This window comes from Trachypithecus francoisi, unplaced genomic scaffold, assembly GCF_009764315.1.
Source record: "Trachypithecus francoisi isolate TF-2019V2 unplaced genomic scaffold, Tfra_2.0 Lachesis_group9, whole genome shotgun sequence".
In the NCBI taxonomy this organism is placed as follows: domain Eukaryota; kingdom Metazoa; phylum Chordata; class Mammalia; order Primates; family Cercopithecidae; genus Trachypithecus; species Trachypithecus francoisi.
In genome coordinates, this window is record NW_022681474.1 from 46,206,893 (window position 1) to 46,234,601 (window position 27,709).

The window sequence follows — 27,709 nt, forward strand, 5'->3', positions numbered from 1 at the left end:
CGCCTCCCAGGTTCACACCATTCTCCTGCCTCAGCCTCCCAAGTAGCTGGTACTACAGGCGCCTGCCACCACGCCCAGCTAGTTTTTGTATTTTTAGTAGAGATAGGATTTCACTGTGTTAGCCAGGATGGTCTCGATCTCTTGACCTCGTGATCTGCCTGCCTTGACCTCCCAAAGTGCTAGGATTACAGGTGTGAGCCACCACACCTGGCCAGGAATATATTTTTCTTTATTTGGAAAATGTTCTCAGATTTCATTTGTTCAGTTTTATACCTATTGATCTTTCATTTTATCTAAAAACCTTTCAGTTTTGCAGTGTATCACAAGTCGGGGTAAGCTGCAGCTTCAGCCATCTGTTCCATGCAGTGTCAATCTTAGGTCATGTGAAGCATGTGGCTTTTGGGAAATTTTCTAAGTAATGTAATTGATGCAAAAAAAGGATATATATTTTAAATAGCCAAGATAATAGATACATAATCCTTTCAATTAAAATTTGTGTTAATTCAAGGAAGGGTAGGATCAGCATGTATATTATGTGTTTATCAAGAATATTTTCCTGAGAAAATACGTGAAATGAGAAGTAACAGGGAGAAAGTTGAAATTTTGCTATAACATATCAAAATGAGAGGCTTTGTGTAAATACATTTATAAGAAAACATTAAAATTGCCAAGTATAAAGACTTTAAAGATACAGAGTTAATATTACCTTTATGTAGACATTTGAGGCTTGGCCAGGCTGTCCTCAATGAGTCTATTTTAAGGTAAAGTTATTAAAGTCTGGCTCCCATCTCACAGATATTATTTGAAGTTGTTTTATGTGGAACCAGCCTGCCTCATGTGATTGCACTGTGAAGCTCTCCAGCTAGAAGGTGACTATGTGACTTGAAATTTAAATATAAAGCAAATTCAGTCTGGTGCCAAGGTGCCAGCCTGCTGGACCACCATATTGGGAGGAGTGAGAAGTGGAGGGCAGGAGGTCGAATGGAGATGGGGATGTGCGAAAGGGAAGACTTCAAACTTTGGGGCTGGAAGAGCACAGGGTGCTGCAAGAAGCACTGTGTTGGGCTGAATAATTCATGATGCAGTACTAATTTTGACTCTGGAGAAAATTGCTTTCTCACTGTGCCAAAAGCTAGGCAGTGAGACCAAAAATCAAAGAGGAAGTTAAATGGTAGAGAGAAAACACCCTAAATCAATACCATATCAAATTGACAAACTGTTTAAGGTTGCAAAATGTATTGTCAAAACATGTGAGTAGATATTTTAAACCTTACCTAAAATTGAGCATATTTATGAATACTTATTTTGAGCAATAATAGGTAGATATTAAATAATTATTTTCAAAAATAACTCCATGATATTAACGCGGAGAGTTCCAGTAAGGAAGTACGCATTTGCATTTCATTGGAACTTGGTAAAAAAAAAAAAAAAAGAAAGCTGCATATTTTTATATAGTGTAAGAGATCCATCATCGTTTTGTACATACAGAATCACATGGGTGCCAGAAATGACCTTTTGAGCTAATTAACAGAGCTGCCATAAATATGGAACTTGATAAATGTTAATATTTATTGGATTCCTAAAATCCAGATGGTCTTCCTTGTCTTTTAACTTTCTTTGGAAGATAATATTAAAATAAAAAACTTCTAAAATGCAACCTTAGGCATCTTATCGAAGGCTCATTTAATTCTTTTCTTTCATGATTGGAAGGATTTATGAGCATTTCTAAGGAAAAGTCACTGACTGCCTCTTAAGCCTTCACCAAGCTTTCAACTGATTTCCACTCAGATATAACAACATTTAGAATTTTGGTCCTAGATTTCTTTTTCTTTAAAGAGTTCTTTAAAGAGTTAAAGAAACTTCTGGGCAGGAAAATACAGGAAGCTTAGAGTGAAGATGTTTGAGGTGTTGTCTTCCTCCTCTTCTCTCGTTTTGTTTGTTTTGCTTTCAAGAGAAAAGCCAGATACAGCTCTGGGGAGTAGAAAGGCATCCTTGGCAAAGAATACAATCCCTCCAGAGGCTGAATAAGCGTGCACAGGACGCACTTACAGATAGCCATGCCAGTCTCCCAGAGCAGAGCTGCGTTTTCAAAAATCACTTTCTGGCAAAGATGAGGATTTTCCTGTAGTGGTTTGCACTGCTGTATGGGGCTGAAGAAATACCAGTCTTCAGGATTACGTGGAAATTATAGTTAACAAAAATCTAGAGAGCTATGAGTAATCCAAAGTAAAACTCAGTTGAGTGTGTATAGCCTTCCACCTGAGAGGGCATAGTATGTAATTTACTTCACTTAATATAGATGTCAGAGACAGGGCAGCAGGCTGGTACACAGGGCATATTTTAGAGGGACCATGGCACACCCCTATACTTGAAATGCAGTGTACTGTGTCTTCTCACTAGAGACCTAAATACACCCTCTGAAAGGCCTATCCTTTGGATGACAAAGATTGCTGAAGTTTGACGGAGTGCTGTGCTGTCAGTACAGAGTAGGGGGTGGTGAAAACAGGAGGCATGGGTTTTAGTGCTGGGACCTCCCTACATTTACTAGTTCTTTGACTTTGGACAAGTAATTTCAGTTTTCTTGGCTTTCATTTCCTCATGTGTAAAATGATCATTTTACTGTGAATTTGAACCATGAGAAATAGCTGATATTTGACTGATTTATAAAAACAGCAATTTCACATGTTTCAAACTAATAAATGCTCTTGAGACTTGTTCTGAGGAGCAAAGAAGCAGCTCATTGTACATAAACACATGCACATAAATTATGTCCTCTTCCTGCTCTAGTTACATCATCTATTGAACATTTTGTGGAATTTTAATGAGATAGTATTTGGAAAGCAAATAGTAACACTCAATGAAAGTCAATTTCCCTCATCATGATTCCAAGCACTTTAATTTCAGCCACTGTTTTGAACTTAACACTTCTACAGTGTTTTACAATTGACAAATTGCTTTCACATAAGTTAACTGTTTATGTAATTTTTGCAACCCAGTGATAAGAAAATGAAAGTTCCAAAAAAGTTGTCACTTGGACTGAATTATCCAGATAGGTAGTGGGATCTTGTACATCACTGAATGCAACAGATGGTCGTTGCCCAATACTGATGTCTCTAAATTAATAAAGGCAAAGTGGGCATGTAGGCATGTCACTATCTAGTCTACTAAAACTAAAAACAGATCAGTGGTCTTTAAATATTTTGATCAGACAACTTTTTATGTGATAATATTTGAAACATTAATATATGTGTCATTTATCTATTTAGTATACATTTCAGTCTCTATAAATTTTATATGCATGGCAGATGTAACATCTGGTGTACATTATGAAACATACCGTTTAAAGGAAAATATTTAAAAAATAAATATATTGCAAGTTCTAATATTTTCTCTTTGCATTCCAAAGGATTGCACAAATGCAGCTTTTTAAATTGAGATGCAATTAGCACAGACTGATAGATTTCTATGGGCTTTATTGCCCAGCCCCTACTATTGGTTCCCAGGACCAAGAAAGTTTTGGGATTTGTGATCAAGTCAGACCAGCTTCTGAGCTTAGTGAAGCTAGAACATAAACATGCAGCTCATAAGGGAGGACCCAGGTAGAGTGGTGATGAGAGCCTTACTTGTAGTCAAAGGACTTACTATCCAAAACCGTGGCCTCATGCAAGGCACAAGCACCCTCAACCTCAGTTTCTAATATGGGCTTATTTGAGGGGTAGAAAAGAATAAAATACAGGTTGAACATCTGTAATCTGAAATTCCAAATCTGAAATGCTGCAAAATTATAAACTATTTGAGCACTGGCATGATATCACAAGTTGAAATTCCCACGTCTGACCTCGTATGGTGGGCCATAGTCAAAACACAGTCAAAACTTTGTTTCATCCACAAAAAATATTACATAAAATTTTCTTCTAGATTTTGTGTATAAGGTGGATATGAAACAAAAGTGAATTCTGTGTTTAGACTTGAGTCTCATCCTCAAGATATTATGTATATGCAGATATTTCAAAATTCAAAAGAAAATCCAAAATCTGAAACACTTGTACTCTGAAGCATGTTATATAAATGATATGGAACCTCAACCTATATTCTACTGAAAGCACCTGCTAATCTATAATACACTATAAAATATAAGGTATTATCAATGTGTTTATGTTTATTGTGTATGCCAGCAGTTTAGAAACTGTAGGCACGGCACGAGTTTAATGAATGAATGAGCAAAAACATTAATTAATTAAAAATAATACATTACCTTACTATGTCACATATGCTATTTCTAGAAGCAGAAGACACAACAAAATATGTTTTCAAAGCAAGTTTTTCTGTTTTGTTATCGTTTTATGTAATAGGGATCCGGAGGTAAGTAGTGCCAGAGTTGGCTTATTCGACTGCTCAAGACCATTGGTAAGAACTCTGGTTCTGTCTATCTTCCACTGAGCCACGTGGAGGCACTGGGCTCTTTCTCTTTGGCTAGATCTACTGAATTTCTCAGATGCTTCTACAGTTCCAAGCAGTTATGAAGATGGCAGTGTCTGGAGGCATTGGAAAGGGAACATTCTGCTCTGACAAAGTGTTTTTTTAAAAGAAAGGAGGCCAAATATTCACTGAAATTCCCTTCCCTTAGGCTCAGTGGCTGGTAGTATGTCGTAGCCCAGGACATACTGCCAGGACAAAAGCAGTGATGCTAATAGGATTTCTTTATCTTAATTGGGTTTCATATCTTAGAGTTGGAGAAGGGACCAAGCCTTCCCTGAAAGCTGAGAGTTTATGGTCAAGAAGGAAGAGTAACTATGGCCACCTTTAGGTGACCAGCCAATAACACTACTTCTCTATCCTGTCTTGACCTTTGTCCCAGCAGGTGTTCCACTCTCTCCTACAGTAATGAGACCATCTGATATGGTGAAGAAGGCAGGTAATTGATCTTACCCCATCACATCATCACATTTTTCTTTTCCCCTCCTTTGGAGACAAGGTCTCACTCTGTCGTTTAGGCCGGAATGCAGCGGTGCAATCGTAACTCATTGTAGTCTCAAACACCTGGGACCAAGGGAGCCTCCTCACTTTAGTCTCCCAAGTAGCTAGGACTACGGGCACATGCCACCACACCTGGCTAATTTTTTTTTTTTTTTTTTTTTTTTTTTTGAGGCGGAGTCTCGCTCTGTCGCCCCGGCTGGAGTGCAGTGGCCGGATCTCAGCTCACTGCAAGCTCCGCCTCCCGGGTTTACGCCATTCTCCTGCCTCAGCCTCCCGAGTAGCTGGGACTACAGGCGCCCGCCACCTCGCCCGGCTAGTTTTTGTATTTTTAGTAGAGACGGGGTTTCACCGTGTTAGCCAGGAGGGTTTCGATCTCCTGACCTCATGATCCGCCCGTCTCGGCCTCCCAAAGTGCTGGGATTACAGGCTTGAGCCACCGCGCCCGGCCTCACACCTGGCTAATTAAAACAATTTTTTTTTGCACAGAGATGGGGGGTCTTGATATGTTGCCCAGGCTGTTCTGGAACTCCTGGCCACAAGTGATCCTCCCAGCTCGGCCTCCCAAGGCACTGGGATTACTGTTGTGAACCACCATGACCAGCCCCATCACATCCTTTGTAGGTTTGTTTTTATTTTTATTTTTGACAAAGACTTTTATTTCACAAAGACTTCTTCACAAGTTTCTACAGATGCTAGTCTGAAGAAATGAGAGCAGGAAAGTAGAAATGTAGACTTTCTGTTTTTTTTCCAGCTGTGGCATCACTGATCACATCCATCTTACTAAAGTTTGTGTAGTCTTGATCATTCCCCATTCCCCCAACATGATGGCAAATACCACTTAAGTACTCATATCTAAAGAAATTCTTTATTAGCAGGAAGTTAATTAAGAACCTGTGCATTTCTGACACTCATCATTACAATGACTAGAAATTAAGTTTTCCAATTTCAGTTAAATTATATTCAGCAAAAAGCTTTAACCTCTTATAATAAGACATGTTAAGAATTATGAGAAATTATTTGCTGTATTTCTGGAACAAATGCATTTAATAATAGGTCAGATGAGCAAAAATGGTTGTAAATCAAATTTGACTAGAGAATTTCTTCAGTGATAGCAAGTGGAACAATATGGTTTTTATAAGTAATATTTTGATTTTAAATTATTTAAAATATTCAGATACTATTCTAGTTTCAATCCACTTTTTGCTTTCTTTCCCAGCATCCAATGAAAGTTTATATGCTAGAGGTCTCTCCTTTAGCTACTCCTTGATCATCTCCAATTTGAAATCTATTTACGTTTCATCAGAAATGATCAATGCTTCAAGTCTGATTAATATGAATGGTGGGTATATGTGTGTATGTGCACATCAATTTTAAGACAATTTTCTGCAGAATCATCTTCTGTTACTATTTTTCAAGACAATACTATGACAAGCCAAGGTGTTCTGAATAAATTATGTAACTGATGGGTGAAGCAGGCATTTGCTTTTCAGTATTATACATCCCAACTTGTATCGCACAGGCAGACTTCAGTTGACAACACTATTGACCTATACATGAAACTCTGAAACTCTGTTTTACATTTTACAAATTTGATATTTCTGATTCGACAGGCTTCACTTTTTGACATCATGCCTTTGTACTTTTATGCAATTTGATAATTATATTCAGCCCTTCATAGGTAATTAAAATAATGTTTAATCATCTATGGAAAACGTGTCAATTCCTTACTACACACTTTCTGATTTTGTGTGTGATTTGTCGGAAAAAAATTTGTGGTTTTTTAATATTTTTTATGTTTTCCGTTTTTTTTGTTTTTTTTGAGATAGAGTTTCTCTCTTGTTGCCCAGACTAGAGTGCAATGGCGTGGTCTCAGCTCACTGCAACCTCTGCCTCCCAGGTTCAAGCGATTCTCCTGCCTCAGCCTCCCAAGTAGCGAGGATTACAGGCGCACGCTGCCACGACTGACTAATTTGTGGTACTTTTAGCAGAGACTGGGTTTCACCATGTTGGCCAGACTGGTCTCGAACTTCTGACCTCAGGTGATCCACCTGCCTAGGCCTCCCAAAGTGCTGGGATTACAGGCGTGAGCCACTGCGCGTGTCCTATTTTTTTATGTTTTCTACACAAGACCAGATTATAGTTTTTAGAACCAAGGAAAAAGAACATTTAGAAAGTGTGGAAAATTAATGACTTTGTAATTTGATATCTACCCTGGAGCATTTTGAAATCTCAATAGTTTATAGACAAGACAGTAGAAATTAGCAAATACATACGTATATAGCGAATATATATATTTGTGTGTGTCTCTCTCTCTATACATAGGTATGTATATGTCTGGGTGTGTGTGTGTGTATGTATCTATATATATACACCCAAGGTTGTGTGTGTGTGTCTGCGTGTGTGTGTGTATATATATATACTCTTATGCTAAGTGATTATTTTCTAATATGTGTTCATGTATTTTTATAAATTTTAAATTTTCTTCAATCTCATAGCTACAGACTCTAATGTTTTTTGTTAAACTGAAAATAATCATCTCTGGTGAATCTTTCTAAACTGTATATTTCTAAATGTTTTTATCAGTATTATTGTGTTTTTGGAATCACATTACTTTTTAGTGTAATGATGGCAAGTATAGCGAGTTACATGCTTTTTTTGAATTAGCAAATTAATGTGAAGACCAGATCTCCAGATCTCAAATATCAGGTTGTCTGATCTTATTCAGTATGCCATTTGGCTTAAGAAGTTCTCATTTTGTTTCTGTAGTTCACTCATACTGAGCAAATCTAGACAAAACAAATTCTGCTGCTCACTTGGAATTAAGATAATTGTTTCACAATTCAAAGAAAGAAGTTAATTAGCATGGCATGTTTTCAATTAAAAGTTATTCTTTATTAAATTGTATTTCCTGAAACTGTTCATTTCCTAGGAAGGTCTAGAATGGAATAAATATAAAACTAGGAAACAGCAGCTTTTACTCCATGTGACAAGGTTTTGTTGAGGGTGCCTGTGGGGGTGGCCATCTCTGTCATGTGTGTAATGTGGCCGTGCCTCTGGCAAACTATAAGCTGGTAGTTAGTGTGGAGTCTGCATTCCAGCTACCTGGGTGCCATCACTGTTACACACATCTTAGCTCAGATGTTCCAGTATTTGTTCTCCTGACCTACAACATCAGGACCACATGGGAACTTGCTAGATTCTGAGGCTCCCTCCCAGACTTACTAAATTAGATACTCTGAGGTTGAGGCCCAGAATCTGTGTTTTAATATGGACTTGAGGTGATTCTGATTCTGCCCAAAGCTTGAGAAGCACTTCCCTAGCTTCCGACTTCGGCAACACTCCTGAATCAGTGCCTAGCTTTTCCCAGCTGTAAAATGTAATATATAACATTTTTTCTCATAGAATTATTGAAGAAATTGAAGATAATTGAAGAAATTTCTTCAGTTATAATATTTCTTCGTGATAATTGAAGAAAATTGTGTAAAATGATTTCTGCAATAGTTTCCTAACAGATAGAGTGCTCTGAGGACACTGAGTGCTCTTCAAAAGCAGCATGGCCTCTGTGTGCTCCCATATCTGAGCACATTTGAAAACCAGCCTCCAACATTACACTTCCTCCTTCTATCAATCATTGCAGAAACAAATGTTGCAAATGCCTGGCAGTAAAACATCCTTTGAAGAATGAAGTGTTATTAAAATTTCATTCCATAATATTTGTATTAGTTTTGTATTATTCAAAAGGCCTATCTTATTTTACTTTCTAAATGAAATTAATTTTTATTTCACTATGAATTTATTTTTTTCTAGCCCCTACTTTCATTTCCAACTTTTCTCATTTTCTTTTTAGTCTGGATATTTCCTAGATAATTTATTTCAACATTCTAATATTATATAATCTCAGGTACCCAAAGAAAATACATTTTTTTGAAATATTGATGAACTAAAACCAACAGGTATAAATGAGTGGATCCTGTGTTTAATCTACATATGAGATACCACCTGTTCTATTCCATGCAAATAGGAAGGTGGGTATAATGAAGTCATTAATAATAATGAAATAAGGCTATTTTATATAAGAATTTAGATTATTTCCCATACAAATTAACAGCATAATATTGTACGATTAGTCTTCCTGATATTAATATTTTCCTAATTTATTCTTTTTACCAACTGCATTGAAATTCAGCACAAAGATTCATCCTAAGGTTCTCATAGGGAACTAATGGTTAAAATGTGTTTGTTAGCCAATATACAAGACTCTGTAATCTTGTATACATACATTGCCAGGGACTGTTGGGATTCAGTTCTATTCAGCCATGGAGGACACACTCTGTGTTGCCCTGAGATGGTGGAAAATACAGCTTCTATAACATATCCCCTTCTTGCAGAGGTGTGCATCTTTGAACTCAGAATTCTTCTTTGCTACTCTCATTCAAGACACTCTACAGCCCAGAACTTGCAGACTGTGGGTTTTTCTCACCCCCTTTCTCTGCCTGAGCCCTCTGCTCAGGGTGGAGTTTTCATGATCTCCCCATATATCTTTCTTCTTCTTTCTCCGCTTATGTTCTCTTCCCAAAGCTAGAAAGCCATCTCCTAGCTTAATTACCACCTCCCATGGTCTTGTCTATTTGTTGGTATTAATCTGAGCTTAATAAAAGTGTTTCCTGAGATTTCACCTTCTAGACATTTGGATTTGAAATAAGGACTAGAAATGGAGAGTTAGATGAGGGATGGATGAGTTTATTGCCTTTAGGGAAGTCAAGGAGTTGGGCTTGCATTGCAGAGAATGGCTAAGAAAGGAGCCCAATCTATGGGATACTGAAAAAACCTATTAAAGCTGAATATCTGAGTTTGTCCATTATTAGAATTCTTCACTAAGTGCTTCTTAAAATGATCAAAGAAACATTTGGGATTGTGAGAAAAACAGAAACATTGTTCCATGCATATATTAATGAAGTGTGCTATATCAAAGAATATTTCATCTTTAGCAATCAGTAACACATTTGTTCTTTTTATATATATATGTATATATGTATACACATACATATATACACACACACACACATATATATGTCAATCTAAAAAGGATTTCTCAACCTTAACATTATTAAAATTTTAGGTTAAATATTGTTTTGTTTGGGTGTGGGCTTCCCTGGCATTACAGCTTCTCTAGCCTCTACATACTAGATGCTGGTAGCTATGTGACCCCTCAAAAAATTTTTTTGACAATAAAAAGTATCTTCAGACATTGTCAGATGTCTCCTGAGAGGCATAGTCAGCCAAACTTGAGATTCACTGGTCCAGACTGTAAAAATCATCAAACTATTATTGGGAAAGATGAATCTATTTTAAGATGCACTTGCAAGCTAAATCTACATAAATGTCCATTACACTTTAGTACCTTGTGACTTGATTTTGTGTTTCTTCTTGCATGATTTTTTTTTTTTTTTTTGGCCCTCAGCATATATTTGTTAATTCTATTCCTCAGTTTCTCTAGATGCTTTATCTGGCCAAATAGTGTATCATAGCAAATTAGTTCTAGAAACTCACTTGTCTTCGTATCAGTTAGTTGGAATTAATATTTGTTAATTCTATTTCTTTCATTTTTTCTAGATGCTTTATCTCACCATTTAGTGTATCCTGGCAACTTAGTTCTAGATTCTCAATTGTCTTATTATTAGTAGGTGCACAATAGTCCAATGCATTAAAATGACTTTCCTTTTAATAGTTCTATGTGAATAAAAACATATTTCCTGGCAAATTTCACCTCAATGCCGCAAATCCATAGAAAAAGGGAATAATACAGTATCATGATGCAGGGAGAAAAACTTAGAAACACAATAAGATATGCATACACACAACTTTATGAGGGTAAATAATAAGGATGGATAGATAGATAGATAGATAGATAAATAGATAGATAGATAGAGCTCATTGCAAGAAAATCACCAAGACCAAAGTCAACCAGAAGACCTGAGTGGAGAAAAAGAGACAACAAAACAACAAATAATGCAAATTAAAGTGACATAATCATTTTGCTGTCAAGATAGGAGAAAAACCAAGAGTAGGAAGATATGATGATTTTTCAATCTTGTGGGCATGTATCTTTACTCTGTGTATATGTGTGTGTGTGTGTGTGTGTGTGTGTGTGTGTGTGTGTGTATCTGCTGAGGGTCTTTAAATACTCTTTCCTTACTTGGGACAAATAAACAAATATACAATTGAGACACCTAACAATACAGACCATATTTTCAGGGATATAGCAATTAAAAGGTCTTAGGAAGGCCAACTCAAATCCAAACACATGGATTCCAGCTGGGGGACAGGAGTGAAAGGAGTGGATTTCTTGTGTCTGTAGGCCTAGAAAAAACAGCTTCAGGAACCCTTCATTTTGTTATCTATGGGAGAAAACTGAAATCAGAGTTATTGTGTTAAGGTGATCCTACAGGAAGAAGACCTAGGAGGTTGGGGGACAGGCATTTAGCTGAGGGTGGAGGTTGAGGAGAATCTGGAGGGCTTTTATTAGAAATGTGCATCCATACCTTGAAAAATAACTCAAAAATATCACACCTATTTATCAATACCACATGCTTTGTACATGCCATGTAACTATTTTTGATTACCAAATTTAATTTTGAGTTTTGATATTACTTTTAAAATTAGTTATAGCTGAGCATGACAGCCTGTAGTCCTAGCTACTAGGGAGACAGAGGCAAGAGGATTACAACACAAGCCTGGACAACATAGCGAAATCCTATCTCTACAAAAGAAATTTTTAAAAAATTAGTCAGGAATGGTGACTTGTGCTTGTAGTTCCAGCTGCTTCAGAGGATTGCTTGAGCCCAGGAGTTGGAGGCTGCAGTGAGCTATGATCATACCACCACATGCCAGCCTGGATAACAGAAGAAGATACTATTGTCTCAAAAAATAAAATAACAGTTGTTCAGGATCATTAGGAATATATTTAATCAATGTTTTTTCAGAAATGGTGGTTTAAAAATAAGTAGGATAGGAAGGAAGTCCTAAGTAGGTATTCTGCTCGCAGACTTCTGCTTCCTGTGACACTTTTAATATCTATAAAATAATTAGAGTTTTTGATTGTGTAGTAGGCTTGATTTATAACTGAAGATTTTTTCTAGACATGCATTTTAATTTGAGTTTCACTCACTGCCAAAAAAAAAAAAAAATTGGCAAGACAGAGAAAGAGAAAAAAAATACAGGTCACAAAATGTAAAAGTCAAAAGCAGTCATTCCAAGTTTGTGTCTTATATATTCTCTCAGACTTTGCTGTCTTCTTTATGTTTCAACATTTTTCAGATAGCATCATTAATGAGCAGCCTTCCAGCCCCCCTCCATAATGCAGCTTTTTGATCCCAGTGCCCAACTGGCTTCAATCCATTCCTCTGACCATGCAGATTATGACTCTACAAAACCTGCCAGGACTCATTTCCTTAGTATTAGATGCAGGCAGATAGAAATTGAGAGATAATGCCACATAATGCTCATCAAAGCAGAAAAAAATCAAACCTAATGCACAACGGGGTTACAAAGAGAAAAAATTAAGCAGTTTGTATTACAAACAAAAGAAAATAACAGGGGCAGAAGAAAAAGAAAATAAAACAAGTGATTTCATGTAGGTGCTATAAAATCTTTAACCAAAACACAGGCTCTGATGAATGATCTCTTCTGCCTGAGACTCAGGAATGTCATGGTCCTTATGTTCAGGAAGAGAGCCAGCTCTGTTATTGAGTTGACAACAGTTGTCACTGAAGCCATCGTGAAGTTTCCTTGCTTCTAGTTAGATAGGAAGAGAAACACAAATACATTCTCCCTCAGGATGGACACTTCCAAACTAACTACTCCCATCCAGTGGTAACCTACTCCCAAATCCTCCAGGTGGCCTACTACGCCCTGCTGTCTTCTGCTTGCAGTTGCCTGAAATGACATTGCTCACCCTTTCCTCTCTTAAATGTTACCCTTTTCTGTGTTCCTTTATTAGAGGTGTTTGGCCTACAGTGGAGAGGCCTTACATTTGTGTCACATAAATGATGTCATGTTATTCAGCCCATTACATTTTATGTCAACTAATACCTTATGGTATTTTACCTTTACCAATATAAAACAAATTTCTTTTCTTTGTTTTAAGTTCTTGCCCTAAACTTCAATATTATCTGGTGATGGAGTGGTAAACAGGCTCTTCATTCATAGAGCTTGTATCTAGAGTGAGTAATAGAATAGAACAATTTCTTAAATAAATCAGGAGTTAACGCTGATTGTGATGAGAAATCAGGAGAAGTGTAAGGTATGTTGGAAACAAGAAGCGTAAGTTGAATGAAGGACTTAGACAAGTATTCCATGTGGGACAGATACTCCTGCCTGTCTGAAGGACACAAAGGATGTGCCAAGGTTATGTTTCCAGACCGGGTTGATTAGCCCCCTGGGTTTCTGCTCTTGAGACATTGCCAGAGGCCAAATTAGGCCGAGTTCCTGGGTGTGTTTGCCTCCTGTAGGGCATTCCTCAAGTTAATCAATACCTTCAGATCAGGAACATTTTCTCTTATAATATCTCTTGAATTGTTTGGGTTCTCCTTTAAGAATAACAAGTCATCCCTGCAAGCTCTTTATTTTCTGTTCTCTATATCCACCATGTTTTCCCTATTTTTGTGTCTTTATTCTTTTCTTCTGAATTCTAGGTAGACTTAAGTTGTTCTTCCAAATTGTTGGCATCAATCTGGCTCTTCACTGCCCCGATGTGGATTTCTAGTATGATTTTCCATGGTAACTTTCTGCATGTCTCATATACTTTTTACATCCTAATATGTAGCTTTATTTTCCCATCCTGTTCTCTTCATTTTGCTTTTGGCTAACTTGTACGGAAACATGTTATTGTTGCATTTGTATGGAAGTCATGTTGCTTTTGAATTGTAATAAAATTGAAATTTTCTTCTGGATCCTGCAGTAGATTAGCATAAAATCTTCTTTTTGAGAAACTCAAGTATTTCCTCTCAGGATTTCTTCAGTTAGCAATTCACGAGGAAACAGAACCCAAAACAATTCTTCAGTGCAGATTCTTTATCGAAAGGCAATGCATGGAGTAGGCAGAACAGCCCTGCCTATTCCAGAGGGGAGAACAGCCAGATGTGCCTGCGGCCAGCCCCAGCAGCTGCAGCTGGAATGCTGGAGAGCCAAGCAAAGGTCTGGAACATGGATGAAGCTGAGATAATTTCAGGGTGTGTGTGTTACTTTGAATGCATCAGAGCACTTAATTTCTAAAAAAAAACATGTCACAAGACAGGCTATCTGTTCATATAGGTAATAGTCTGCACCTTAGATCTGTATTTGGAAGAAGCTTTTCTACAAGTCCAGGCCAATTGCTGTTCCTGGTGGGCATTTACTAGCTCACTTCTGCTTCAGCTTGGCCGCTTTTCCCCCTGGCCTGTCAACTCAGTTGGAGGAAATCAGAACTGGACATTTCGAACAATGGAAAAAATTGATTTCCTCCTAAATATACTCCTAGGGTTTTTGCTGCCTTTGTGCACTCAGAATGCAGTGTAGTAATATTCCAGCAACCACTCCAAACACATACACACACACACACCACCCACGTTCTTATGGATGCCTCACTAACATACACAGGCACACACTTCACAGACACACACTCCATGTGTTCTGCCTAATTTCCTGGTATTCTTTTCTCTTATAAATGTAGTCAACTAGCAGGAGGGCAGGAATACCAAGGAAAAGGGACCAGAGTTCAGGTACTTCCAGAAAGCAGCACCTTAGGGCTATAGGCACAACTATTATTTTTTGGCCGGAACACAACTTGTGAGAGATAAAAAGTGAGTCCGTTTCCTTTTCTACATAACCTCTGTTTTATCATGACAGAAAGTGTTGCGGGATTCTGGGCCAAAGTATGAAATGCATCAGAAAAGCCAGTTGTGTCATCTATCCAGGGATACCACCACGTGAGAACAAGGTCCCCTAATATTCTAGAGTGCCTGGCCTCCATACAAGGACAATAGTGTAATTATTTACAAGAATGTGAGCACCAATGTTGCACAGTTTAGGCATTTACGTTCATTGCCATATCCTCAGCATTTACATCAGAGCCTGGATTCTAGGAGGTAGCTAATACTTTATTTTGGTGAAATATTTGATTAGAGCAGTTAATGTGATTATTGGCCGTCTTCCCCTAGACTAGGAGTTTCCTGAAGGCAGCACCATACTGTTTTCTTTGCCAGGTTATCTTCCGCTTCAAGTACAGCATCTAGAACATAAAAAGTAAAAACATATCATTTTATGAATAAAAAAAGCAGTTTTAGAATTCAGAAAGCAGAATGACTAGTAGTATAGCTGTGTTTATGTCTGCCCCTCAGATTGAGTGACCTGATAATAGTGACTCTTTTATTCATCTTTGAACTTCTGCCGAACCCAGCACAATTCTTTTAAGTAAGTCCTTGCTTACTAATTATTTGGTTGAATAAGCAAACAAATGGAAACATCCATAATATTAGCAAATATGATTCAAGACATGAAAAGCCTTATGCTTTGAAATCTACATGACTTAACCCTAGAAGGCTGAAGTGATATCACACCAGGAAAATTATTAACTTAATAGAACACATCAAAATAAGACATAGTTCAAATCTATATAATTATCTCAATTGCCAAAAAAGTATCTGATAAAAACTCAGTAGCTATTCATCATAAGCACAGTAAAAATAATCGGAAAGAGAGTTTCTTTTTTCACAAGGGAAAAATTAAATGTTTCAACAAGCATTACCTTTAATGTAGAAATACGAGACTTTCTAAAACAAACAAGAATAATATGAACATAGCTCACTTCACCATTGCTGCTACAATTATTTATTATTTTAATAGTAAAATTATTAAATATTAAGGAAAAGAATATTAAAAATAAAATCACCACACCTCAAAATCTTCAGTATACTATTAAAAATGAACCAGCAGGAAAATCATTGTTTCAAATGTGTTTACTAGGAAGAAAAAAATGCAATTGTTTAGGATTATGACTAAGACCCCAAAAGGTAAGTAAAAATGATACATTAAATGCTAATGTGGGGAAATAGAAGGCAAAAGAGATGCATGTTAAAAAATTACAAGTTCTAATTACGCATTAACACCTAAAATCCGGTTGAATGTCATTTGCAAAGAAATTATATTGTTTCTTTAAAAAACATATGCTCCGGTGTGTGATGTTCCCCTTCCTGAGTCCAAGTGATCTCATTGTTCAGTTCCCACCTATGAGTGAGAACATGCGGTGTTTGGTTTTCTGTTCTTGATGGGGGAGGGGAGAAGGATTGCATTGGGAGTTATACCTGATGTAAATGACAAGTTGATAGGTGCTGACGAGTTGATGGGTGCAGCACACCAACATGGCACAAGTATACGTATGTAACCAACCTGCACGTTGTGCACATGTACCCTAGAACTTAAAGTGTAATAATAAAAAATAAATAAAATAGTGCCATTGTTCCCATTAAAATAAATAAATAAATAAATAAATAAATAAATAAATTTAAAGAAATTAAAAAAAAAATACTACGATTTCTGTTATTACCACTAGAAGCTACATGAATTAGACACTGACATATAATAGGATAGACTCTAAGTATAAATTATTTCTCATGCACATAGCACCTTGAATGGTAGATATTATTGTCTTCTTTCTTCCAGATAAAAATAGAGGGTGAGAGGATGCTCAGCAGGTGGAGGAAATATACTAGGCCAGGGCACAGGTTTGGTTCCTAATGAAGGGCATGTTACACTACAATAGTATGAACAAAAAAACATGAGTAACACAAAAGCACTAGATGAACATATACACACGTGCACATCCTCACACACACACATCTAGTACAAATAATTAAACTCAGAGTAATTATCAACATGAGTATGAGAAAGAGATAAGTCATGCCCCACACAGATGTAATTAACTATGTGCAAGGCATTGAGTAAGGTCTTAAGATATTCCTCAGGTTTGGAGTCCCCTCCCTGCATTTTCTTTTTTTTTTTTTTTTTTTTTTTTTGAGACGGAGTCTCGCTCTGTCGCCCAGGCTGGAGTACAGTGGCCGGATCTCAGCTCACTGCAAGCTCCGCCTCCCGGGTTCACGCCATTCTCCTGCCTCAGCCTCCCGAGTAGCTGGGACTACAGGCGCCCGCCACCTCGCCCGGCTAGTTTTTTGTATTTTTTAGGAGAGACGGGGTTTCACCGTGTTAGCCAGGATGGTCTCGATCTCCTGACCTCGTGATCCGCCCGTCTCGGCCTCCCAAAGTGCTGGGATTACAGGCTTGAGCCACCGCACCCGGCCCTTGAGCCACCGCGCCCGGCCTGCATTTTCACTTGTTAAAATAAAATCACCAAGGAATATTTACAGTGGAATCTTTGAGAGAAAGTTTGTATATCATTTCTTTAGTGTAATTTGTGTTTTAATTCTACTTTAGTATTTTGTTGAAGTATATCAAGATCATGTGGCATATTTCTGTCATAATGGCATTTAGTAAGCTCTCTCCATACCCCTGTTACTTCTACATTACTAATATTCTTGTCGAGACTTGTATTACTTTTTTATTGCTGTTGGTTCCACTTGAAATAGGGTCATTTTATTGTCTCCAAAAACAATACTAATTCTAATTTTCTTACATTTTACACAAGAATCTATCCATATATAACTCAAAAAATTGAAAAAAGGCAAACTTCCAAACAACTTATTAAGGAAATAAACACACTTCAGCCTCCATTTTTCTCTAAAGGAGAAGCAATTACTCCTGGAATACTGAGTGAGATCTGTCGGTGGCTCCTCTTCGAAGCCAGTTTTCCTCACCAGGGATGACTTATTCATTTGTACATCAAGGAATTCTCAGCTTTCTTACCACTTCTAGAAGCTGGCGACATTTGATTATGTGTAGGACTCCTTGCAGTTCTGAAACACATCTCAGAAAAGCAGGTATAGCTGTCAACATTTCAGAAGTGTGGAAAGGCATTGTCTGGAGGCTCACCCTCCAATGCTGCTTTTAGTGTCCTTGTGAGATTTTGATTTGAATCCTCCTTTTGTACCTATCAGCTATTTGAACACTGACAAGATACTAAACTTCTATGAACCCTAAGTTTTTGTTTATTATATTAAAAATAATGCTAGCCCTTATATCCTAGAATTGTGAGGATAATTATTAGCAGGTCATATGATAGCAAATATTGACTGGGTTCTTAACACACTTCAGGCATTGTGCATGCTGTATGTTTGAATCCATCTTTGTATTTAATGCTAACTACTCTGTGAAGTAGTTGTTATTTATCTCCATTTATAACTAGGAAACTGAGATTCAAATTGCTTATGTAATTTGGCCAAAGTCTCCCAGTTAGTTGTCCGGATTCAAATCCCCCATCTATTGGACTCATAGTCTCTATACTTCCAGGATGGTTTTCACACCTATTCAGTGCTCAATAATTGCTAGCCATCACTGTTATTATTATTGGGAAAACTCTGAAACACATTTCCCAGAGACTCCCAATAGACAAATGTGGAGCCAAGTCTCTTTTCAAGATAGGAAATTTGTCTTGTCTTTTCTGTATATATGCTGTAACATATTGCTTGCCTTCTTGTGAATCCATTAAGAGTCACATGTTGGCGGTATGTATGACACTTTCATGTCTGTTTCCTTTGTCAGCTCGCTCATGGTCCAGACATGAGAAGGTCATCTTTCCTTATTCTTCTTCCTCATTTCCACCCACTGCAGCTTGTACTTGGGCTGTTTGTATCTTGGTAAGTGCAGGAGCACTTCATTTCATCATCACTGCTGCTGTTTCCTCTTTCCAGATACCCGATCTTGCATTAATTACTTTAAATTTGGAACCATTCATTCTACTGTGGCGGTTGGGGCTTTCTCTGTCTTTATAGAGTCACATTGCAGGAATACATACTAAGCTCCTGAAAACTGACACACCCTTGCATTTGGCAACTGGGTCATTATTATTATTATTGTTTTATTGTATCATTTATTGATTTTGAACTTGATGCTGGGTTTGTTTAGGGAAAAGGCTTAAAGAGTTTTTCTTTTTTAACTTGCTTATCCTTTTACCTTATATCTAATTTCATCTCATAACAAAGAAGAGATATGAAATTGTATTTGAGGTGGTACACAATGCTTCCATCTGAATATTGCTTTGTCATTGTTTTGATTAGAAACAATAAATAGTGTTGACAAACTGGGAATGATTTTTATAATGAAAGAATAGTGAAAGTGGAGAAGATTCAATAAATGATTTTTAAATAAAATGCTTTTCTTGAATATAAAAAAAACTTGCTGTTGGCAGATGACATTGTAGGAAATGTTACTCCAAGATAGACTGGTAGGCCTTTTACCCTTTCCACTTCTGTGTCACTTCTTGTCTTTCTAGAGCATCTCATTACTTTCCTTTATGAGTTCTTCCCCAAGGCTCTGGTGTTAGGGGCAGCCTTCATTTTCCATTTCAGTTCAAGGGACTTAACACTTAATTAAGTTATCCTCAAGACTGACATTCAACCCCAAAGTTCCACTCATCATTTCACTTTTTAGAGCAGAGTTCAACTGCATGATAGTGTACCTATTGATGGTCCCTGATGTCTCAGAGGCCCCTAGTTGTATATTCAGATGAAAATATCAACAGGGCCTTCCTCACATAACTGTAGGAAAAGGTCAAAACCCAGACCCCATAGAGAGACCTGGGGCACTTCTAATTTATAAATGCAATTTTTAAAAATATTTAAAAATTAAATACTATGACACAAAATGCAATACAATGGGAGTGAGTAATTCACAAGATCGTACGAGTGCTTATTTTTATTTTTTTATTATACTTTATGTTCTAGGGTACATGTGCACAATGTGCAGTTTGTTACATATGTGTACATGTGCCATGTCAGTGTGCTGCACCCATTAACTGGTCATTTACATTAGGTATATCTCCTAATGCTATCCCTCCCCTCTACCCCCACCTCACAACAGACCCTGGTATGTTATGTTCCCCTTTCTGTGTCCAAGTGTTCTTGCTGTTCAGTTCCCACCTATGAGTGAGAACATGTGGCGTTTTATTTTCTGTTCTTGTGATAGTTTGCTGAGAATGATGATTTCCAGCTGCCTCCATGTCCCTACAAAGGACATGAACTCATCCTTTTTTATGACTGCATAAAACATCCTTTTTAATGACTGTATTCCATGGTGTATATGTGCCACATTTTCTTAATCCAGTCAGTTATTGATGGATAATCCAGTTATTGATGGACATTTGGGTTGGTTCCAAGTCTTTGCTATTGTGAATAGTGCCACAATAAACATATGTGTGCATGTGTCTTTACAGCAGCATGATTTATAATCCTTTGGGTATATACCCAGTAATAGGATGGCTGGATCAAATGGTGTTTCTAGTTCTGGATCCTTGAGGAATTGCCACACTGTCTTCCACAATGGTTGAACTAGTTTACAATCCCACCAACAGTGTAAAAGTGTTCCTATTTCTTCACATCCTCTCCAGCACCTGTTTTCTGACTTTTTAATGATCACCATTCTAACTGGTGTGAGATGGTGTCTCATTGTGGTTTTGATTTGCATTTCTCTGATGGCTAGTGATGATGAGCATTTTTTCATGTGTCTGTTGGCTGCATAGATGTCTTCTTTTGAGAAATGCCTGTTCATATCCTTTGCCCACTTTTTTATGGGGTTGTTTGTTTTTTTCTTGTACATTTATTTGAGTTCTTTCTAGGTTCTGGATATTAGCCCTTTGTCAGATGAGTAGATTGCAGAATTGTTCTCCTGTTCTCCCATTCTGTAGGTCACCTGTTCACTCTAATGGTAGTTTCTTTTGCTGTGCAGAAGCTCTTTAGTTTAATTAGATTCCATTTGTCAACTTTGGCTTTTGTTGCCATTGCTTTTGCTGTTTTAGACATGAAGTCCTTGCCCATGCCTGTGTCCTGAATGGTATTGCATAGGTTTTCTTCTAGGGTTTTTAAGGTTTTAGGTCTAACATTTAAGCCTCTAATCCATCTTGAAATAATTTTTCTATTTGTATAAGGTGTAAGGAAGGGATCCAGTTTCAGTTTTCTACTTATGGCTAGCCAGTTTTCCAGCACCATTTATTAAATAGGGAATCCTTTCCCCATTTCTTGTTTTTGTCATGTTTGTCAAAGATCAAATGGATGTAGGTGTGTGGTATTATTTCTGAGGGCTCTGTTCTGTTCCATTGGTCTATATCCCCATTTTGGTATCAGTACCATGCTGTTTTGGTTACTGTAACCTTGTAGTATAGTTTGAAGTCAGGTAGCATGATGCCTCCAGCTTTGTTCTTTTGGCTTAGGATTGTCTTGGCAATGCGGGCTGTTTTTTGGTTCCATATGAACTTTAAAGTAGTTTTTTCCAATTCTGTGAAGAAAGTCATTGGTAGCTTGATGGGGATGGCATTGAATCTATAAATTATCTTGGGCAGTATGGCCATTTTCACGATATTGATTCTTCCTATCCATGAGCATGGAATGTTCTTCCATTTGTTTGTGTCCTCTTTTATTTCACTGGGCAGTGGTTTGTAGTTCTTGAAGAGGTCCTTGACATCCCTTGTAAGTTGGATTCCTAGGTATTTTACTCTATTTGAAGCAATTATGAATGGGAGTTCACTCATGATTTGACTCTCTCTCTGTTACTGGTGTATAAGAATGCTTGTGATTTTTGCACATTGATTTTGTATCCTGAGATTTTGCTGAAGTTGCTTATCAGCTTAAGGAGATTTCAGGCTGAGACAATGGGGTTTTCTAAATATACAATCATGTCATCTGCAAACAGGGACAATTTGAATTCGTCTTTTCCTCATTGAATACCCTTTATTTCTTTCTCCTGCCTGATTGCCCTGGCCAGAACTTCCAACACTATGTTGAATACGAGTGGTGAGAGAGGGCATCCCGGTCTTGTGCCAGTTTTCAAAGGGAATGCTTCCAGTTTTTGCCCATTCAGTATGATTATGGCTGTGGGTTTGTCATAAATAGCTCTTATTATTTTGAGATACGTTCTATCAATACCGCATTTAGTGAGAGTTTTTAGCATGAAGGGCTGTTGAACTTTGTCAAAGACCTTTTCTGCATCTATTGAGATAATCATATGGTTTTTGTCTTTGGTTCTGTTTATATGCTGGATTACATTTATTGATTTGTGTATGTTGAATCAGCCTTGCATTCCAGGGATGAAGCCCACTTGATCATGGTGGATAAACTATTTGATGTCCTGCTGGATTCGGTTTTCCAGTATTTTACTGAGGATTTTTGCATTGATGTTCATTGGGGATAGTGGTCTAGAATTCTCTTTTTTTGTTGTGTTTCTGCCAGGCTTTGGTATCAGGATGATGTTGGCCTCCTAAAATAAGTTAGGGAGGATTCCCTCTTTTTCTATTGATTGGAACAGTTTCAGAAGCAATGGTACCAGCTCCTCCTTGTACCTCTGGTAGAATTCGGCTCTGAATCCCTCTGGTCCTGGACTTTTTTTGGTTGGTAGGCTATTAATTATTGCCTTAATTTCAGAGCCTGTTATTGGTCTATTCAGGGATTCAGCTTCTTCCTGGTTTAGTCTTGGGAGGGTGTGTGTGTCGAGGAATTTATCCATTTCTTCTAGGTTTTCTAGTTTATTTGCGTAGAGGTGTTTATAGTATTCTCTGATGGTAGTTTGTATTTCTGTGGGGTTGGTGGTGATATCCCCTTTATTATTTTTTATTGTGTCTATTTGATTCTTCTCTCTTTTATTCTTTATTAGTGTTGCTAGCAGTCTGTCAATTTTGTTGATCTTTTCAGAAAACCAGCTTCTGGATTCATTGATTTTTTGAAGGGTTTTTTGTGTCTCTATCTCCTTCAGTTCTGCTCTGATCTTAGTTACTATTTCTTGCCTTCTGCTAGATTTTGAATGTGTTTTCTCTTGCTTTTGTAGTTGTTTTAATTGTGATGTTAGGGTGTCCATTTTAGATATTTCCTGCTTTCTCTTGTGGGCATTTAGACTATAAATTTCCCTCTACACACTGCTTTAAATGTGTCCCAGAGATTCTGGTATGTTGTATCTTTGTTCTCATTGGTTTCAAACAACATCTTTATTTCTGCCTTCATTTTGTTATGTATCCAGTAGTCATTCAGGAGCAGGTTGTTCAGTTTCCATGTAGTTGAGCGGTTTTGAGTGAGTTTCTTAGTCCTGAGTTCTAGTTTGATTGCACTGTGGTCTGAGAGACAGTTTGTTTTCATTTCTGTTCTTTTCTGTTTGCTGAGGAGTGCTTTACTTCCAACTATGTGGTCAATTTTGGAATAAGTGTGATGTGGTGCTAAGAAGAATGTATATTCTGTTGATTTGGGGTGGAGAGTTCTGTAGACGTCTATTAGGTCCGCTTGGTGCAGAGTTGAGTTCAATTCCTGGATATCCTTTTTAACTTTCTGTCTCGTTGATCTGTCTAATATTGACAGTGGGGTGTTAAAGTCTCCCATTATTATTGTGTGAAAATCTAAGTCTCTTTGTAGGTCTCTAAGGACTTGCTTTATGAATCTGGATGCTCCTGTATTGGGTGCATATATATTTAGGATTGTTAGCTCTTCTTGTTGAATTGGTCCCTTTACCATTATGGAGTGGCCTTCTTTGTCTCTTTTGATCTTTTTTGGTTTAAAGTCTGTTTTATCAGAGACTAAGATTGTAACACCTGCCTTTTTTTGTTTTCCATTTGCTTGGTAGATCTTCCTCCATCCCTTTATTTTGAGCCTATGTGTGTCTCTGAACATGAGATTGGTCTCCTGAATACAGGAAACTGATGGGTCTTGACTTTTTATCCAATTTACCAGTCTGTGTCTTTTAATTGGAGCATTTAGCCCATTTACATTTAAGGTTAATATTGTTTTGTGTGAACTTGATCCTGTCATTATGATGTTAGCTGGTTATTTTGCTCGTTTTTAATGCAGTTTCTTCCTAGCATCGATGGTCTTTACATTTTGGCATGGTTTTGCAGTGGCTGGTACCAGTCGTTCCTTTCCATGTTTACTGCTTCCTTCAGGGTCTCTTGTAGGGCAGGCCTGTTGGTGACAGAGTCTCTCAGCATTTGCTTGTCTGTAAAAGATTTTATTTCTCCTTCACTTATGAAACTTAGTTTGGCTGTATATGAAGTTCTGGGTTGAAAATTCTTTTCCTTAAGAATGCTGAATATTGGCCCCCACTCTCTTCTGGCTTGTAAAGTTTCTGCCAAGAGATCCGAAATCAGTCTGATGGGCTTCCCTTTGTTGGTAACCAGACCTTTCTCTCTGGCTGCTCTTAACATTTTTTTCTTCATTTCAACTTTGGTGAATCTGACAATTATGTGTCTTGGAGTTGCTCTTCTCAAGGAGTATCTCTATGACATTCTCTGTATTTCCTAAATTTGAATGTTAGTCTGCCTTGCTAGGTTGGGGAAGTTCTCCTGGATAATATCCTACAGAGTGTTTTCCAATTTGGTTCCATTCTCCCTGTCACTTTCAGGTACACCAATCAGATGTAGATTTGGTCTTTTCACACAGTCCCGTATTTCTTGGAGGCTTTGTTCATTTCTTTTTACTCTTTTTTCTCAAAACTTCTCTTCTCGCTTCATTTCATTCATCTGATCTTCAGTCACTGTTACCTTTTCTTCCAGTTGATCGAGTCGGTTACTGAAGCTTGTGCATTTGTTACGTAGTTCTTGTGTCACGGTTTTCAGCACTATCAGGTCATTTAAGGACCTCTCTACATTGGTTATTCTAGTTAGCCTTTCATCAAATCTTTTTTCAAGGTTTTTAGATTCTTTGCAATGGGTTCGAACTTCCTCCTTTAAAAGCTCAGAGAAGTTTGATCGTCTGCAGCCTTCTTCTCTCAACTCGTCAAAGTCATTCTCTGCCCAGCTTCTTTCCATTGCTGGCAAGGAGCTGTGTTCCTTTGGATGGGGAGAGATGCTCTGGTTTTTAGAATTTTCAGCATTTCTGCATTGGTTTTTCCCCATCTTTGTGGTTTTATCTACCTTTGGTCTTTGATGATGGTGATGTACAGATGGGGTTTTGTTGTGGATGTCCTTTCTGTTTGTTAGTTTTCCTTCTAACAGTCATAACCCTCAGCTGCAGGCCTGTTGGAGTTTGCTTGAGGTCCACTCCAGACCTTGTTTGCCTGTGTATCAGCAGTGGTGGCTGCAGAAGAGTGAATAATGCTGAACAGCAAATGTTGCTGCCTGATTGTTCCTCTGGAAGCTTCATCTCAGAGGGGTACCTGGCTGTGTGAGGTGTGAGGTGTCAGTCTGCCCCTAGTGGGGGGTGTCTCCCAGTTAGGCTACTCGGGGGTCAGGGACCCACTTAAGCAGGCAGTCTCTCTATTCTCAGATCTCAAACTCCATGCTGGGAGAACCACTACTCTCTTCAAAGCTATCAGACAGAGACATTTAAATCTGCATAGGTTTCTGCTGCCTTATGTTTTGCTATGCCCTGTCCCCAGAGGTGGAGTCTGCAAAGGCAGGGAGGCCTCCTTGAGCTGCAGTGGGCTCTACCCAGTTCGAGTTTCCTGGCCGCTTTGTTTGCCTACTCAAGCCTCAGCAATGGTGGGTGCCCCTCCTCCAGTCTGGCTGCTGCCTTGCAATTAGATCTCAGACTGCTGTGCTAGCAATGAGGGAGGCTCCGTGGGTGTGGGATCCTCCGAGCCAGACACGGGATATAATCTCCTGATGTGCCGTTTGCTAAGACCCTTGGAAAAGCACAGTATTAGGGTGGGAGTGACCCGATTTTCCAGGTGCTGTGTGTCACAGTTTCCCTTGGCTAGGAAATGGAATTCCCTTCCCCCTTGCACTTCCCAGGTGAGGCGATGCCTCACCCTGCTTCAACTCTCGCTTGGTGGGCTGCACCCACTGTCCTGCACCCACTGTCCGACACACCCCAGTGAGATGAACCCAGTACCTCAGTTGGAAATGCAGAAATCACCCATGTTCTGTGTCGCTCATGTTGGGAGCTGGAGGCTGGAGCTGTTCCTATTTGGCCATCTTGGAACCGCCCCCAGTACGAGTATTTATAAACATAAATTTAGGTGGGTGTTATAGAGTTGAATTCAAGTTCAAATTTGGGGCTTTTTGTAAGCGTTAGTCACAGATTAATTGCTGACATATTGTACCCCTCATTAGGGATATAGCGTTATGATAAATTTCTAGGAGAAAAATAAAACACATTGTGGTCATGTTTCTAGTGGAAATAAAACTTAACCTAGAAGACAAAGCACATAATTCTTTATTCAAATATGATACTGATTTGCTGTGTGGCCATCGATAAACCACATAACTTCCCTGGATTTTTTCTTTTTTTTTTTTTGTATTGGGGATAGTATTAATTACCACATTGAATGTAATTGGATATGGTGTAAGGACAAATTAATTTGTAGATATGAAATATTTTTGATCTATAGAAGACTTTTGGACTTAAAATAGTAATGATGATGCAGCCCCCTTTCCTCATGAAAAATAATTTAAAATAACTAGAAGGAAATTCCACCTTTATTGAAAGGAATCTTCAGCCAAATATGGGAAGAAGGGCTCCAGAGCCCAGTATGCCATTTCAGAAGTAGATGGTATGCTCGTCTGAGAAAACAATCTCTTATTTGCAACAATGCACTCTGTGGCAAGTGCATGCCTGGAAACCAGTGAACATGAAGCAACTGGAGGATGGGAGGCTGAGTCAGGAGACATTGAGACTTACCATTTGTATGAAAGGAGGCAGACAGTGGAGGAAGCTGGAAGAGAAACTCCTTTGGAAGCAGTCCTGAGTGCCATCTCTCTCTCGCCTGGGGAAAATTAAAAGCTAAACTAGAAAATAGGAGTACATTTTTGTGCATTTCATGGTCAGCCTCTGACAATTACTGTTGTACTATATCCTGCTCTGACCCTCCTCCCATAGTTCCAAATACTCACTATATTCAAAGATAAATTGCCAGCTTATAGTCTATAAAGACTCACCATGTGAAAAAGGGACCACTGCAGCATACATACCATTGTATTAAAATAATTAGAATAGAAAGCAGTTGAAAAATATTCACCAAGAAAATTTTGTCATGGAGAAAATGAAATTAATTCCCAAATATATTACTAAATTAAGCAATATACATTAACAAAACAATAACTTCTTTGAAATAATGTCTCAAAGCAGACTTTCAGGAAACAGAAAATTCAGGAAGAAATATAGCAAAGAAACAGAAGGAAATGACTCTTAAGCAGATAAAACAAGAAAATTAGTATATTAGTTTGTTCTCATGCTGCTACAAAGGACTACCCAAGACTGGGTAATTTGTAAAGGAAAGAGGCTTAATTGACTCACAGTTCTGCATTGCTGGGGAGGCCCCAGGAAACTTACAATCATGGCAGAAGAGGAACAACCATGTCCTTCTTCACATGGCGGCAGGAGAGAGAAGTGCAGACTGAAGTGGGGAAAAACCCCTTATAAAACCATCAGATCTTGTGAGAACTCACACACTATCACAAGCACAACATGGGGGAAATTTCCCCCATGAGGTCCCTCCCATGAGGTCCCTCCCCCAACACATGGGGATTATAATTCAATATGAGATTTTAGTTGGGGACACAGGGAAACCTAATTAAGTATAGGGAAGAATAGTAGAAAAGAATGTTAAATCTAAAGATATGTTGGAAATAACCTAAAAAAGAATAGAAACTGAAAATATCAAAAAGCATGTGAAGATT

At 38.0% G+C, this 27,709-nt stretch overlaps 1 protein-coding gene across 1 annotated transcript in view; it reads left to right on the top strand.

Annotated features, from left to right (window-relative positions):
• Positions 1-27,709, top strand: part of NRG3 (neuregulin 3) — a 549,380-nt gene that overhangs the window by 332,095 nt on the left and 189,576 nt on the right. The window lies entirely within an intron of this gene.